Here is a 15,518-nt window from a genome sequence, read left to right on the forward strand (position 1 = left end):
GAGATGTGAAAGAGGCATACCCTTTAACACAAAGTAGTCAAAAGAGACATCCATGCCCCAAGTTATTTGGACCATGATGAATTGAAATTCAGAAAATTATTGCCTAAATCCATGAGTGCTTTTTATCACCACATTTTTCCATTTTTTTTACTGGCTTTTCTTAATAAGAAAAGCAAGAGCTAAGAGGTTGGATGCAAACTTGCTGAAAAAAATAATAATAAAAGTAAAAAAAAAATGTCTTTTTTGGAGGTCTATACATCAGACTAAAAAGAGGGACAACTGAGGAGGAAAGAGGGACAGAGGGATTTGATTTAAAAAGAGGGATGGTCCCTCCAAACGAAAGACATTTGGGAGCTAAGAACATAGCTATGAGAAAATCAGATAAAACACTTTTTAGGCAAGTAATAATTATTGTTTGAACTTCAAAACAGAAGCTGTGTTTTTCATGTTCTTATGAAGACAGTGACAAGGCACAAATGTCTAAATTACACTAGACATCTTTCATTTTGACCAAGCACCCAGGTCCAGGTCCTAGACATCTTTCATTTTGACCAAGCACCCAGGAAATATGTCTCCAGAGGGCTAAGAAATATAGGCTATACAAAGCTAGATTCTCACAGTTGTAGGCTTTACTAAAGAATTACAGCAATTATTTGAAAGTGCTTTCATTTCTAGGTATTGGAATGCCTTTAACTCAGCTGTTCAGGCTGTCACATGTTTTTAATTCTTCGGATTTGTTACTTCCTGACCTATAATAAAGAAACCCTGATAACCTGTGTCTAGTTTTAGAGAGGACCATCTTACACCTCTTACAGCATCGCTTCATTACTGCACTAAAGAATGGCTCAAGACTGCTGTTAAGAGGAATTTTGTAAAGATATATCCCTAGATCCTGTTAAGCCATTAGGTTTTTGTTGCACCAGAAGGCAAGCAAATCACTGAGAAGACTAGATAAAGCTTAAAACACTTAACTGAGCCTATTTAGGAAGGACAGGAAACACTTCCACTAATATGCCTGCATAGACACATAATGTATGAAGCTATAGTAAAAGCTGAAGAAATATTTTGAATGTCAGGTCAATAAATACTATTGATATCACTGATGCGTGATATGCCTTGCAGTGATAGACTGTATTCTTTAACCCAGGAAATACCTGCCTTTAGGCTGTCCACACCGATGCCTTAGTGGATTATCATGGTATTGTGACAAAGCTATAGTCATGTTATCCCTGTAGATATGATGCACAACTCAATGAAATCATTCTGACTTCCTGGAAAGAAATGTTATTAAAGCTCAGAAAACAAGGACCAGTCTGCCTTTTTACTGGCATTGATGAGTGTTGTTGAACACTAACGTGTTTTGACACATGTAGGAAATGAGAAGCAGCCTACAAACTTATAAGTGTTTTTTATTTGATTGAAATGTACTGGTTTAGAGTGGTTTCATGCCTGTAACTGACAAATCTTCTTCTGTTAGACATAGGCAGGTATATTACTAAAGAACTTAGAGCAAAGCAAACCTGTGCTTTACCAAAGCAGGGCGAAGCAAGAGCATAGTTTGAATTACACTCCCCACCCCCACCCCACAGCAGCACATAGAGGTACATTTAAATAACATCAGTATGGTAGTACCATGGCCATTTACTGCTTTCAAAAATTAAAATCCCCACATTTATAAAACACAGCAATGTGCTTTACAAATAAGCATTACATTATGCTTGCTTTGGGACTTTGCAACTGGCGGAGTGCAAAAAAAATTAATTGAAGAAGTAAAAAAAAAAAAAACAGGAAGGAGAGCCCGATCCATTTGACCTGTGAAAATCCCCTGACCAGTTCTCCCCCTGTCACATTAAGCAGAGAAAACTCAGTGAAGTACTGCAACTCAGTACCATAGCCTGCATTATATGGAGGAGCTAATACAGGCCATGGTATTGATTAATGCTGCAAAGTATACAGTACCAGACAGCAAATATCAATATCCACTTTCTGTTATAAATCTGTTCTTTATTCACCTTTCCATCCCTTTCTGCCTCTCCATTCATTTGTGGGAGAGAAAAAAATACCCAGTACTTCTAAGTATGGAGGAACTTGTGATGCACTCCCCTTCCTCTTATGTCACAGCACCAGTCTTTAGCCACACTAAAAAAAAAATAATATAACAAAAAAAATTAATATATAATAATAATAAAAAAAAAATATATATATATATATATATATATATACACTACACTATATTGCCAGAAGTATTGGGACACCTGCCTTTACACACACATGAATTTTAATGACATCCCAGTCTTAGTCCGTAGGGTTCAAAATTGAGTTGGCCCACCCTTTGCAGATATGATAGCTGCAACTTTTCTGGGAAGGCTGTCCACAAGGTTTAGGAGTGTGTCTATGGAAATGTTTGACCATTCTTCCAGAAGCTCATTGTGAGGTCAGGCACTGATGTCGGACGAGAAGGCCTGGTTTGCAGTCTCTGCTCCAATTCATCCCAAAGGTGTTCTCCGGTTTGAGGTCAGGACCTGCACTGACCTGTGCAGGCCAGCCACCCCAAATCCGCTCATCTATATCTTTATGAACCTTGCTTTGTGCACTGGTGCACAGTCATGTTGGAACAGGAAGGGGCCATCCCCACACTGTTCCCACAAAAGTTGGGAGCATAAAATTGTCCAAAATATTTATGTATGTTGAGAGTTCCCTTCACTGCTACTAAGGAGCCAAGCCCAACCCCTGAAAAACAACCCCACACCATAATCCCCCCCATAACCAAACTTTACACTTGGCACAATGCAGTCAGGCAAGTAGCGTTCTCCTGGCAACCGCCAAACCCAGACACGACCATCGGATTGCCAGACAGAGAAGCGTGATTCAGCACTCCAGAGAGCACATCTCTATTTCTCTAGAGAAGGGGTCTCCAAAATTTCTAAACAGGCGGCTAGTTTACTGTCCTTCAAACTTTAGGGGGGGGGGGGCTGAACTGTGGTTATTGGGAGTAGAAAATGTCCCGATGTCAGCGGGAAAAAAAATTCCCCACGTTTGGTGTCAGTGGGAGAAATTATGCTACATTGTTGGTGTAATTGGGGTGAACTGTGCCCCATCATTGGTGTCATTGGAAGGAATTGTGCCCCATTGTTTGTGTCAGTGGAAAGAATTGTGCCCCATCGTTGGAGTCAGTGGAAAGAATTGTGTCCTATCATTGGTGACATTTGGCCCCATCATTGGTGTAATTGGGAGGAATTGTGCCCCTTCGCTGTTCTCATTGGGAGAGAATTATGCCCCATTGTTGGTGTCAGTGGATGAAATAGTGCCCCAATGGCCAGATAAAAGCAAGGGCCACAGTTTGGAGACTACTGCTCTAGAGTCCAGTGGCTGCATGCTTTACACCAATACATCTGATGCTTTGCATTGCACTTGGTGATGTAAGGCTTGGATGAAGCTGCTTGGCCATGGAAACCCATTCCATGAAGCTCTCTATGTACTGTTATTGTGCTAATATGAAGGTCATATGATGTTTGGAGGTCTTTAGCTATTGATTTTGCTGACAGTTGGCAACTTCTACACACTATGCGCTTCAGCATGCGCTGACCCCGCTCTGTCATTTTACGTGGCCTACCACTTCATGGCTGAGTTGCTGTTGTTCCCAGTTGCTTCCACTTTGTTATAATACCACTAACAGTTGAGCTTGGAAAATTTAGTAGCAAAGAAATTTGACGGATGGACTTATTGCACAGGCAGCAACCTATCATGGTACCACACTTGAATCCACTGAGCTCCTGAGAGATACCCATTCTTTCACAAATGTTTGCAGAGGCGGTCTGCATGCCTAGGGGCTCAATTTTATACAGCTGTGGCCATGGAGGTGATTGGAACACCTGAATCCAATGATTTGGAGAGAGTGTCCCAATACTTTTACCAATATATATATATATATATATATATATATTCAATGGGTGCACTTTAAAACTATTTTTTTTTCAGAATAATAATAGCAAGAGCAGTATCTGTCCACACTAGATTTAAAACATATTATTTATACATATGGTTATATAATACACCATACAAATTGCGGCAAAAAAGTAGTTATAGCATGTCTCACTTGCCCATACAGTATATGCAGAAAATATGCTTTGCTTCCTGCAGCTCACAATCAAATAACAGAACTACATTTCCATTTGCAGTCTGCAGAAATATCCTCACTTTATGAAGATGCCAGGGAAGGAGTAATAAACTTAAAACTGCAATTACAGACCATAGTAATTGATTTGATTTCTTATAAACACTTGGTCACATTAGAATTGTTTTCCTGGCATTACAGTATACAAAACATGATGTAGCAGGATGCTGTAACATGACTAATAATATTTAAAGTACCTATAATAATGGAGATATAATGGTGCCATACCATGGTAATAGACTATAGAAAGTCAGATGCACTGGTTTATTCACTAAACAAAATCATTTTGTGCCTTGGGCTTGTTTTGGATCCAGTATTGTAATCTACTTAAGCCACAAGAAAACTGACATGTGGTGTTATTGCTTTCACGTAAATCAAAAGCAGTACGGTTTGACTTAGACAATAAATCTGTGAAACCACATCCTGATGATGTCTTCCACGTCTCTGTCTGTGGAATGCCTCTCTGTGTATACAGGCAGCTCTGTTTCCAGGTTTCTTAGTGCCAGAATGAAGATGTATGAGAGATTACAGATGTGACCCTTGTCATTGACTGCCATTGAGTGAGCATTAGCTTACATCCCATGGAAGTACTGTCAGATGTTCTGATTGACTGTGATAGTCCATACTGCGCACATGTTGCCACAGGGTCTATGAAAGAATCTGTGTTCTGTACTTGTTCAGCATTCTCACCCAATCATATAGACATTCCAGGAGGTGCACCATAAATGTTCTGCAGCCAGTTGCATTGATATGCAGATAAATGCTATAGCACATGGCAGACTCTTTTGTGCTTTACATTGGCTGCGTGGTAGTAAATTCTTTCTGGTTAGAGCTCTGTTAATGGTTCTGTATACAGAAACATTAACCACACTGCCTGATCTGAGACTCACAGTGTTTTCTAGAGATGTACTAAACAACTGTAAAATGAAATTGCCTGTAGAAAAGATAACACGCATAGCAATGACCCCCGGAGGAGCTGCTGGGTTTTAATGGGTTCCCCTGTTTTCCCTGCTAGTGACCTACACTGTGGTTGCACCCAGACACTCACTAACTTTCCTGACAATCAGACTTCAAGGCCTCCAGTCTTTTTTTTTCAAAATGTATTTACTTGGATGCCTAGGGAGAGGGGGTTAGGAATACAGAATTTCCAAAAACAGTAAAAAGGTATCAGACCTTCAAAGATCTCAAATTTTTTTTGTAGCAGCCTCCTGGTAATATCAAAATTGATCGCGGCTCTAATGTTTTAGTGGCAGTCTCCCAGTTTCAAATTACTGTAATCCTTTAAGAACAACTAGTTTAGTGGCCCCAAATCTATCAGTAGCTGCCTCCCACTTACAATGAATCATTTAAATACCACTATTGATACTGCAGGAGCAGCCTCCTAACAGGAACTGGTCATCAGGTCCCATACAAGCAATCACAGATACCTTAAAGACCGATTATTGAGGCCTCCATGCCATTTTCATCTGGTAGCAGTTTCCCCTGAGCTCTCCTGGACCTAATTGCACATAGCAGAGTTAACTGAAGATGATCCATCTTCCTGGTTCTTTCGGTTCCAACACAGGCATGTTTAGGTTCCATGGGTCCAGGCCCCATGAAACTGTCCTCCTTACACTGATATTCACATCCAGGAGATACAAACTGGCCCTGCTAAATACACATCATCACCAGGCAACATTGGGGAGGCAAGGGCACTTTTAGAAGGTCTCTTCAAAAATGAACCCCCTATTTGGCCGAGGCAGAATAAGTATCAATAACCCAATACATTATATCTTAGGACCTTAGATTGTACACTTCTTGGGGGTTATGGACTGATGTAATGTACAATATGTATGTAAAGTGCTGCATAAATTGACGGCGCTATATAAGTACCTAAAATAAATAAATATCTTTTAAGCTATATACAGGACAACACTCCCCAGATGCAGTCAGAAGCAAGCGATGTCCCTGAATTTAGGACAAACATAACCCAGATTACATAAACAAAGCTCAGGCTGTGTCAGGGATCGCGGCTCCGTGCTCCTCGATCGCGGCTCTGTCCCCCGCGCATGTGCATTGGCGGCAGATCGCGCCGGGACACAGGCACTAGGTCCCGGCGAGCCACGGCTGACAGGACGCCGCGCATGCGCAGTAGGTGTCGGGGGCGCGCCTCAGGCGCCCAATGACAGCCGGGGGCGCGTCCTAGCCGGCCAATGACAGTGCAGGGCGCACTATTTAAAGATGCCCTGCACTGTCACAGATTGCCGCAAGGTCTTCCTGTGATCCCGAGTTCCTGCACCTGTCTAGTGACCCTGATTGACCCTGACTACGCTCCCTGCCCCTGTGATTGACCCGGATTGCCCTGACTATTCTGCCTGCTCCTATGATTGACCCGGATTGTCCTGACTACCCTGCCTGCTCCAGCGTTTGACCCGGATTGCCCTGACCATTCTACGGATTGACTTCCCTGCTGACCCTGCGTGTGACCCGACTACTCTTCGCCTACCGATTCTGTACCCCGCTTACCCTCACGGGCCCACGATCCATTACTACCCTGCTGGGGCCGCCATCCTCTTCATATCTGGCTCTCCCGGTACCTGTCCCCAAAGGTCTCCTCAGCTACTGGTGGGCCTGCTCGGAGGTCGTGACCTGGCCCGGGACTGTTTCAAGTCCATCCCCACCATCAGGGGCTCTGGTGAAAGCACAGCCCGGGCTTAGACCCCACGCTCTGAGTAGGTCTGTCAGTTGGTAGCCTGAGGCATCACCTGGCGGATCATAACAGTACCTTGCGGCCATGACAGAGCCAGGAAGTGGACCGGCGTCCCTAGAGGATATTTGTCAGCACCTGGCAACCTTGACCCAGGCTTTCCAGAACTTCCACAGTCGCTGCGCCCGACTGGAGGACCGCATGGAGTCATTAGCTCCTCTGACTCCCCCTGCTCAGAGTCCTCCACCTGCAGAACCTCCCGCTAACCCGGTATCCGGAGCGGTTGCCACACCCCTAGCTCCTGAACCCCGCGTTCCTCTGCCGGAACGATTCCGTGGTGACCGGAGCAGCTTCCGAGCCTTCCGGAACGCTTGCACCCTGTACTTTGACTTACAGCCCCGCACGTTCACCACCGAGACCGTCAAGGTGGGGTTTATAGTCTCCCTCCTTCAGGATGAGCCCCAGGATTGGGCTCACCGTCTGATGGAGAAGCACGACCCCCATCTTGACTCCGTGACCGAGTTCTTTCGGGCCATGGCCGTCTTGTATGACGACCCTCAGCGGGCTGCTTCCGCAGAGGCTACTCTATACTCTCTGCGGCAGGGCCGCCGGACAGCCGAAGAATACGCGTCCGATTTTAGGCGTTGCATGGGAGACACCAGATGGAACGATGCGGCCTTATGTCACCAGTTCCGCATCGGGCTGTCTGAGTCTCTCAAAGACGAACTAGCACGAGTAGGTCTACCTGACTCCCTGGAAAAACTGATTGAGTTGGCCATTCAAATTGACCGTAGACTAAGGGAACGTCGGCTGGAAAGGAGCAGCCAGGGTCAAAGGGTGGCATGGATTCCATCCAGAGATACAGCTCCAGCCCCAGGGAACCATCCACGAAGCACGGAAACAGGGGACAACCCGGAACCCATGCAGCTGGGATTGGCCCGTTCCCACTTATCGGTCGAGGAACGTCAGAGGAGACTATCACAGAACCTATGTCTGTACTGCGGGGAAGCTGGTCATCAGGTGCGCTCCTGTCCTGCTAAAATGAGTAAGTCCACGCCCGTTTCTTTTACTTTACCTGCAGGAAGGGATGATCAGTCGAGTTACCTGGCCATTCCTGTGTCATTACAGCTCCCCGGAGGAACATTGTCGGTGACCGCAATCGTTGACTCAGGAGCCTGTAGTTGCTTCATCGATCTGACTTTTGCCCACCGGCAAAAAATCCCTCTCCAGACCAAAGAAAGGGGGTTCAACATCTTCTTGGCAGATGGGTCCCGTATAAAATCAGGGGTGGTGGACCAGGAGACACCACCCATTTTCACCACAATGGCAGACCATCACCAGGAGTTCCTCCGTTTGGATGCCATCGCATCCCCCCTTTTTCCAGTCATTCTGGGGCTCCCTTGGCTGAGGGCCCATAACCCCCAGATTGACTGGGAAAAGGGAACAATTCAATTTCGCTCACCCTATTGTTTGAGTCACTGCCACGTCACAGGATCCGTGGTTCCCCGGTTCCTCCTGTGCTTGGATGGCGACACCGATCTATCCCAGGTTATTCCTCCGGCCTACCATGACTTCTTAGACGTCTTTAGTAAGCGAGGAGCTGATGTTCTCCCTCCGCACCGTTCCTACGACTGCCCCATAGACCTCCTACCCGGATCTGAAATCTCATTCGGCCGTATCTTTTCCTTGTCCGAAACAGAATCGGAAGTACTGAGGGAATACATTGGAAGGGATTTATTCGTCCATCCACATCCCCAGCCGGGGCCGGGTTATTCTTCGTAGAGAAGAAGGACAAATCGTTACGGCCCTGCATAGACTACCGTGACCTGAATAAAATAACGGTAAAGAATCGTTATCCCTTACCCCTAGTCCCCAAGCTCCTCCAGAGATTGAGATCGGCAACGATATTTACTAAATTAGACCTGCGGGGGCCTATAACCTTGTCCGTATCAGGGAGGGGGATGAGTGGAAGACGGCGTTCCGTACGAGATTCGGTCACTACGAGTATTTGGTGATGCCGTTCGGGCTCTGTAATGCTCCGGCGACCTTTCAGCACTTTATCAACGATTTTTTTCGTGACTTTCTCGATATTTTCGTGGTGGTTTATTTGGATGACATCCTAATTTTTTCCCCCTCACTGGAGGTTCATCGGGGTCACGTGATACGGGTATTAGAACGGTTGCGTCAACACGGGCTATACGCAAAGGCAGAAAAGTGCTGTTTCGAACAGCACGAAATCACGTTCTTGGGACTGGTTCTCTCTTCCGCGGGGGTCGGAATGGATCCCCAGAAAGTCACGGCGATCTTAGATTGGCCAATACCCGCCGATAAAAAGGGGGTACAGCGTTTCATCGGTTTTTCCAACTTTTACAGGAAGTTTATTAGGAACTTCTCCGGTCTGGTCTCCCCGATCACGCAACTGACGAAACAAGGGGTCCGCTTTAAGTGGACTCCCGAAGCGCAGACAGCATTCGAAAAGCTCAAAGAATTGTTCACCTCTGCTCCCATTCTCTGCCATCCAGACGCTTCTCTCCCATATGTTTTGGAAGTGGACGCCTCCGAAAATGCGGTAGGAGCGGTTTTGTCCCAAAGGAATGGTACCAAGGAACTACTGCACCCTGTGGCGTTCTTCTCCAGGAAGTTGACACCAGCGGAACGTAACTACGACATTGGAGATCGGGAGCTCCTGGCCATTAAAACTGCTCTTGAAGAATGGAGGTATTTACTGGAAGGAGCCACACACCCAATCCTAATATTCACAGATCACAAAAACCTTGAATATTTAAGAACGGCAAAACGACTGAGACCTCGCCAAGCGAGATGGGCTCTTTTCTTCTCTTGATTCTCATTCCATATAACGTACCGACCCGGTACTAAGAACACTAAACCAGACGCTCTGTCCCGCATGTTTGAGGACCCCGACGACGCTGTGGTACCTGACACCATCTTACCTTCTGGGAGTTTCCTCGCTCTACAAACGGAACTTCGCTCCCGGCTTCTCTATGCTTCTGTAGGACTACCAGTTCCGTCTGGGTCACCCCTCCAGAGCCATGGTGGGCTATTTTGGAAGGAAGACCGGATCATGGTCCCAGAAGAAGTGCGAACCTTGGTCCTAGGGCACTGCCACGACCATCCAATGGCGGGCCACTTCGGGGTAACGAAAACTCTGGATCTACTACGGCGCTTGTTCTGGTGGCCAGACATGATCAAGGATTGTGAGCATTACGTCCGAACTTGTCCCACCTGTCAAAGGAACAAGCCCTCCAGGAGCAGGGCATGGGGATTGTTACGTCCATTACCCATACCCAAGCGGGCCTGGCAAATGATAGCCATGGATTTCGTGGTCGAACTTCCACCATCCCAGGGCATCACTGCAATAATGGTGATCGTCGACCGCTTCTCAAAGATGGCACATTTCGTGCCCCTGGAGAAGACCCCATCAGCACCGAAAACGGCACGGATCTTCATCAAGGAAGTGGTTAGGCTTCATGGTGTTCCCGAAGATATAGTGTCAGATCGGGGGGTCCAATTCACCTCCAGGTTCTGGAACGCCTTATGTAAATCGCTGGGAATCAAGCTGTCACTTTCATCCGCCTACCATCCACAGACCAACGGCCAAACTGAGAGGACAAACCAGACGCTGGAACAGTACTTACGGTGCTACACATCCTACCTTCAGGATGACTGGCTGTCGTTGCTGCCTTCCGCGGAATTCTCATACAACAACTCGAGTCACTCAGCTACGGGTCAATCCCCGTTCTTTTCCAATTATGGGTATCATCCCACATTCCTCCCTGATCTGATGCCTGAGAATCCGGTACCGGCATCTCAAGACATCTTGAACTTCTTTTCTGTCAATAACAAGACAATTCAGGAAGCCATCGCTAAAGCCCAAGAGGACAGTAAAAGGGCATTCGACAGAAAGAGAAGAGGAGAATTACTGCTTCAACCAGGGGATCAGGTTTGGCTAGCAACAACCAACTTGAAGATGCTGTGTCCTTCAAGGAAGCTGGGACCCAAGTACATTGGCCCATTTCCGGTAAAACGAGTAGTTAACGAGGTGGCCTACGAACTCGAGCTTCCGCAGACCTTCAAGATACATCCTGTGTTCCATGTATCTCTCCTGAAGCCATCCAGACCGGATCCCTTCCCGGACCGTGAATCCAGACCTCCCGAGGCAGTCACCATAGGTGACCAGGAGGAATATGAAGTGGAGACTATCCTCAGTTGCCGACGGAGGGGGGGCCAGACGCAGTTCCTGATAAAATGGAAGGGGTATGGCCCTGAGGAGAACTCATGGGAACCCACCCAGAACGTCCACGCGCCCTGGCTCATCCGGGAATTTTGTCGTGATCACCCGCGGTGGAGAGATCAGTGGGGCTCCCGGAGGGTGCCCATTGGGGGGGGCAATGTCAGGGATCGCGGCTCCGTGCTCCTCGATCGCGGCTCTGTCCCCCGCACATGCGCATTGGCGGCACTAGGTCTCGGCGAGCCGCGCCTGACAGGACGCCGCGCATGCGCAGTAGGTGCCGGGGGCGCGCCTCAGGCGCCCAATGACAGCCGGGGGCGCGTCCTAGCCGGCCAATGACAGTGCAGGGCGCACTACTACGATTGCCGCAAGGTCTTCCTGTGATCCCGAGTTCCTGCACCTGTCTAGTGACCCTGATTGACCCTGACTACGCTGCCTGCCCCTGTGATTGACCCGGATTGCCCTGACTATTCTGCCTGCTCCTGTGATTGACCCGGATTGTCCTGACTACCCTGCCTGCTCCAGCGTTTGACCCGGATTGCCCTGACCATTCTACGGATTGACTTCCCTGCTGACCCTGCGTGTGACCCGACTACACTTCGCCTACCGATTCTGTACCCCGCTTACCCTCACGGGCCCACGATCCGTTACTACCCTGCTGGGGCCGCCATCCTCTTCATATCTGGCTCTCCCGGTACCTGTCCCCAAAGGTCTCCTCAGCCACTGGTGGGCCTGCTCGGAGGTCGTGACCTGGCCCGGGACTGTTTCAAGTCCATCCCCACCATCAGGGGCTCTGGTGAAAGCACAGCCCGGGCTTAGACCCCACGCTCTGAGTAGGTCTGTCAGTTGGCAGCCTGAGGCATCACCTGGCGGATCATAACAGGCTGGCTACAGCCTACCTGCAAATACTTTATTTAGAATAGGGACACACAAGCTTATGGCAGGGTCCCTACACATGATTGACAGTAACAGGGCATAGTGCCAGTATTTAGTTTTGGTTTGTGCAATCAGAGCTCCAACTTACCTCATGTGCTCTGGATTCAAGGTATATGTAAAATGTTAATTCTCCCAAAACTTAGCTCCTAAAGCTTAATGCCAGTCAGATTGTTTCTTAGTTTGGTTAGAGAAGAGTCAAACATTCTTTTAGGATTTTCCCCTCACTCCCTGTTCCTGTATTATCCACACAAGAAATGAGAGATGCAGTTGTCACTGGAACAGGAAGTAACCCTACGCTGCTAAAAAGAATGCTTTTTTTTTTGTCTTTGTCCTGGGAAGTGAGGGCAGATCTCCCCAGTGACGATACAGATGGAGAAGCCTGGCAGGTGCTCTGACCTTTCTCCACTCTATTCAAAATGACATTAAAGATTTTGACTGGAGAAACATATTTGCATGCAATATTAGTTTTGGGGTCTCTTGAAATGCAGAACCAGTTCTTTAAGCCAGGGGTATGTTAAAACACCTTATGTGGCCTACTATTGATGGTCAGGCTTCTTCATATAATGTTCCCCGAGGACAGGATTAATCTGAACAGCAGGGATCAGTAGTTAGTGAGCAGGTCTTAAATACTTCCAGATCGAAGTGACAGGGCTTTTTAGCCCCTTGAGTAGTGTCTTATTCCATATAATGCTGCCTGTTTTCCAGAATATTTGGTTATTACACAACCATATAGATGGTGTTTTGGCTTACATGACTCACCTGCATTCCAAGGCTTACCTAACTTCCTGCTGTACCTTAAAAGTGCAGAACCTTTTTCTGCAGTGAGCATGACTAAGGTAAACCAATAGCAAGTCAAAACGTTGAAATACAAACCTGCTTTTTTGGCAGTATAATGCTGGTGTTCTAGTGGGAAAGGATGACTTTACCCTGGATTTTGTGGGATGTAGCACTATACGTTTTATTAGTGAATTAGACAAAGTAAAGTGGACTTTGTGGTCCACTCAAATTGTCCGGACTGCTTCCCCTATAAAATTTACTTGCTCTTAGTAATAGATTTGGTTTTTATGTATCTCACCACCATTTACCACATGGCTAGGCATGACATTACCTCCCGTCCAGGAAATTCCTGGAGATTACAGGCCAAATTGCACAATAAGACTCTCCAGTCTATTGCAAGAGTAGATAGTCCTTAGCTTTAGGATCTTTCCAAAAGGAGTGTAATGTCACTCTCACCTAGATGGTAAGTGGGTGTAAGTTGAGTGTAAAAAAAAAAAAAATCGAACTTTTTTATTTATCAGTCCCTCATGCACTAAGAGCTAGTGGCTTATTTAGGGGGAAGTGTTAAATAACTTATGTTAAATGGAAGGGAGGACATACAACAAGGAAGGACTGCAAAGCAGGGAAGGACTGCAAAGGAGTGCTTACAGCTTGGTTGCTCATTCCGCGGAACTAATTCACAAGGTTATGTGGTTTATATATGGATAGGTTCCAATACAAACCCTTTTTACTTTGCTTAAATGTAATCTATTGCTCTCAATGTATTACCCTCGTGGAAATTTTGGCTTGTAAAGGATGCTGTTGTGTGCTGTCAACTGTTAAGCTTTACTATTAGTTAGTTCAGAGCATGATCTTTAAGGCAAGATCATTATTGAAAAAAAATATAATAATTACCTTACCCACCTTGCTTGAGGTGATTGTAGCCGTATTAGTGCATTTGCGACAGAAACAATTGAGTACTGTCCGTGATACTTTTTTTTATTTGCACTAACATACAATTTTGAGGACAAGCTTTCGGGGTATGTCCCCTTCTTCAAAGTCTTCAAAGAGTACTGTTTGGACTTTGAAGAAGAGGACATACCCTGAAAGCTTGTCCTCAAAATTGTATGTTAGTGCAAAAAAAAAAAGTATCACGGACAGTACTCAATTTTTTCTTACCCACCTTTAAATATATCAGGCTTCTGAGGCTTTAATATATGAGGCTATTGAGGATTCAATTGGAGTATCAATTGAAACAAGCCACCTAATTACTTCTAATCGGAGAAGCTATGCAGGAATTGGATATCTAATGTTGGTTATGTACAGTGTATAGATATAATTTAGCAATCTGTTGCTGCCTAGCTTTTATAGCATTAAGCATTCCAGAAAATACCCTTGAAGTGAGCATGTACTCTATTTTATACATTGTTATAAGTCTTGTCTAGGAGTAGACTCCATAAAATGTCTACCATCACTTTTAAAATTTAGAAATGCTTCTTATATACTGCTCTCTGACAGTTTTAGACTTTAGTTAGTTTTACTTTTTTATTGGGGCAGATTGTCATGAACATGGCAAAGCTCTGCCAACTGCCATTCCACTGTTCGACGGTACTGCATTAGTGGCCAGTGTTATTGAATGGAGGACCACAGTTTGTGGAACGTAGCCAGGAAGTCATGAACAGTCAGGCTCCAGTAACAAAATGAACCTTAATCAGATAGTAGCACAAAAGAAACATTCTGAACTAATAAACGTGGACTAATGGAAGGGACTTTTATGAAGTGTGCTCATAGACTGGACTTTTACTCTTAAAAGTTTAAAGTGGAGCCTAGGTTCACTTTAACTATCGTGACCAGATGTCTGATGTTGCAAAACTTCTGCAGTTAAAATACAAATAAGTCATGGTTCCTCCATAAATTGTCTTGTATAGACATCTGATGATCCGTGTAAAAAACTCTGATCATCATGGCAATACTATACAACAATGATATTATTTGGGGGGGGGGGGGGGTTCCACCTAAAACACTTCACCTTATTTCTTTTTAAAATTTTCTTCCATGATGTTGCCTTTAATAACTTGTTTGTTGTGTGTTATACAAGCCATCCAGAGGTAGATCTTGCAAGGAACCAACAGCTCATTTGAACTGGTGCTAAAATAATTTTAACACTTGGAACACTCAGATCGCTTAGATCCACTTAATCTTGGATGCAACTGTTGAAAATTGACCATAATTAAGTTTGCTATACACAAGAGAGATCTGATAACCTGGGGAAAAAAACAGGTCACCATTCGCTCAACATAATAATTCAGTTTTTGATACACAGCAGGTGATTTCAAACTACCACCAATGGTTATGCCAAGTCAGTTTTGCAGAAACGTTCTCACTTAAATGCTCCCCTGCAATTCTAATGCATTTTAAAGAAATATTTTATCCTTATTGTTGGAGCTTGTTTGGGAAAAAGCTTAAGCTGAGTAAGGTAAAGCTATGTTCACTATAAATTCTCATTGATATGCAAAGGAAATTTTAAAAAGGCATGATTTGATCACTAAACTCCCTGACCCTGAAAATTTAACAAATGGTTTCTCAAGCCTATTTAACCATTTTTTCAGCTTTTGGATGGAGCATGGAAGTTGTTTCTTCTCTTTTTTTGCTCTGTACATTCTACAGAGATTTCCCACTTGCTGTCCACAAGACAGGACAGGAAGTGAGAAGAAGTC

The 15,518-nt window shown here is 45.4% G+C and overlaps 1 protein-coding gene across 1 annotated transcript in view; it reads left to right on the forward strand.

Annotated features, from left to right (window-relative positions):
- COL13A1 (collagen type XIII alpha 1 chain) overlaps positions 1 to 15,518 on the forward strand; it is a 235,357-nt gene that overhangs the window by 25,846 nt on the left and 193,993 nt on the right. The gene's annotated exons all lie outside the window — the stretch shown is intronic.

The sequence above is a fragment of the Staurois parvus genome, unplaced genomic scaffold (assembly GCF_062004578.1).
Source record: "Staurois parvus isolate SC_StPar_1 unplaced genomic scaffold, SC_StPar_1.0 ptg000177l, whole genome shotgun sequence".
Classification (NCBI taxonomy): Eukaryota; Metazoa; Chordata; class Amphibia; order Anura; family Ranidae; genus Staurois; species Staurois parvus.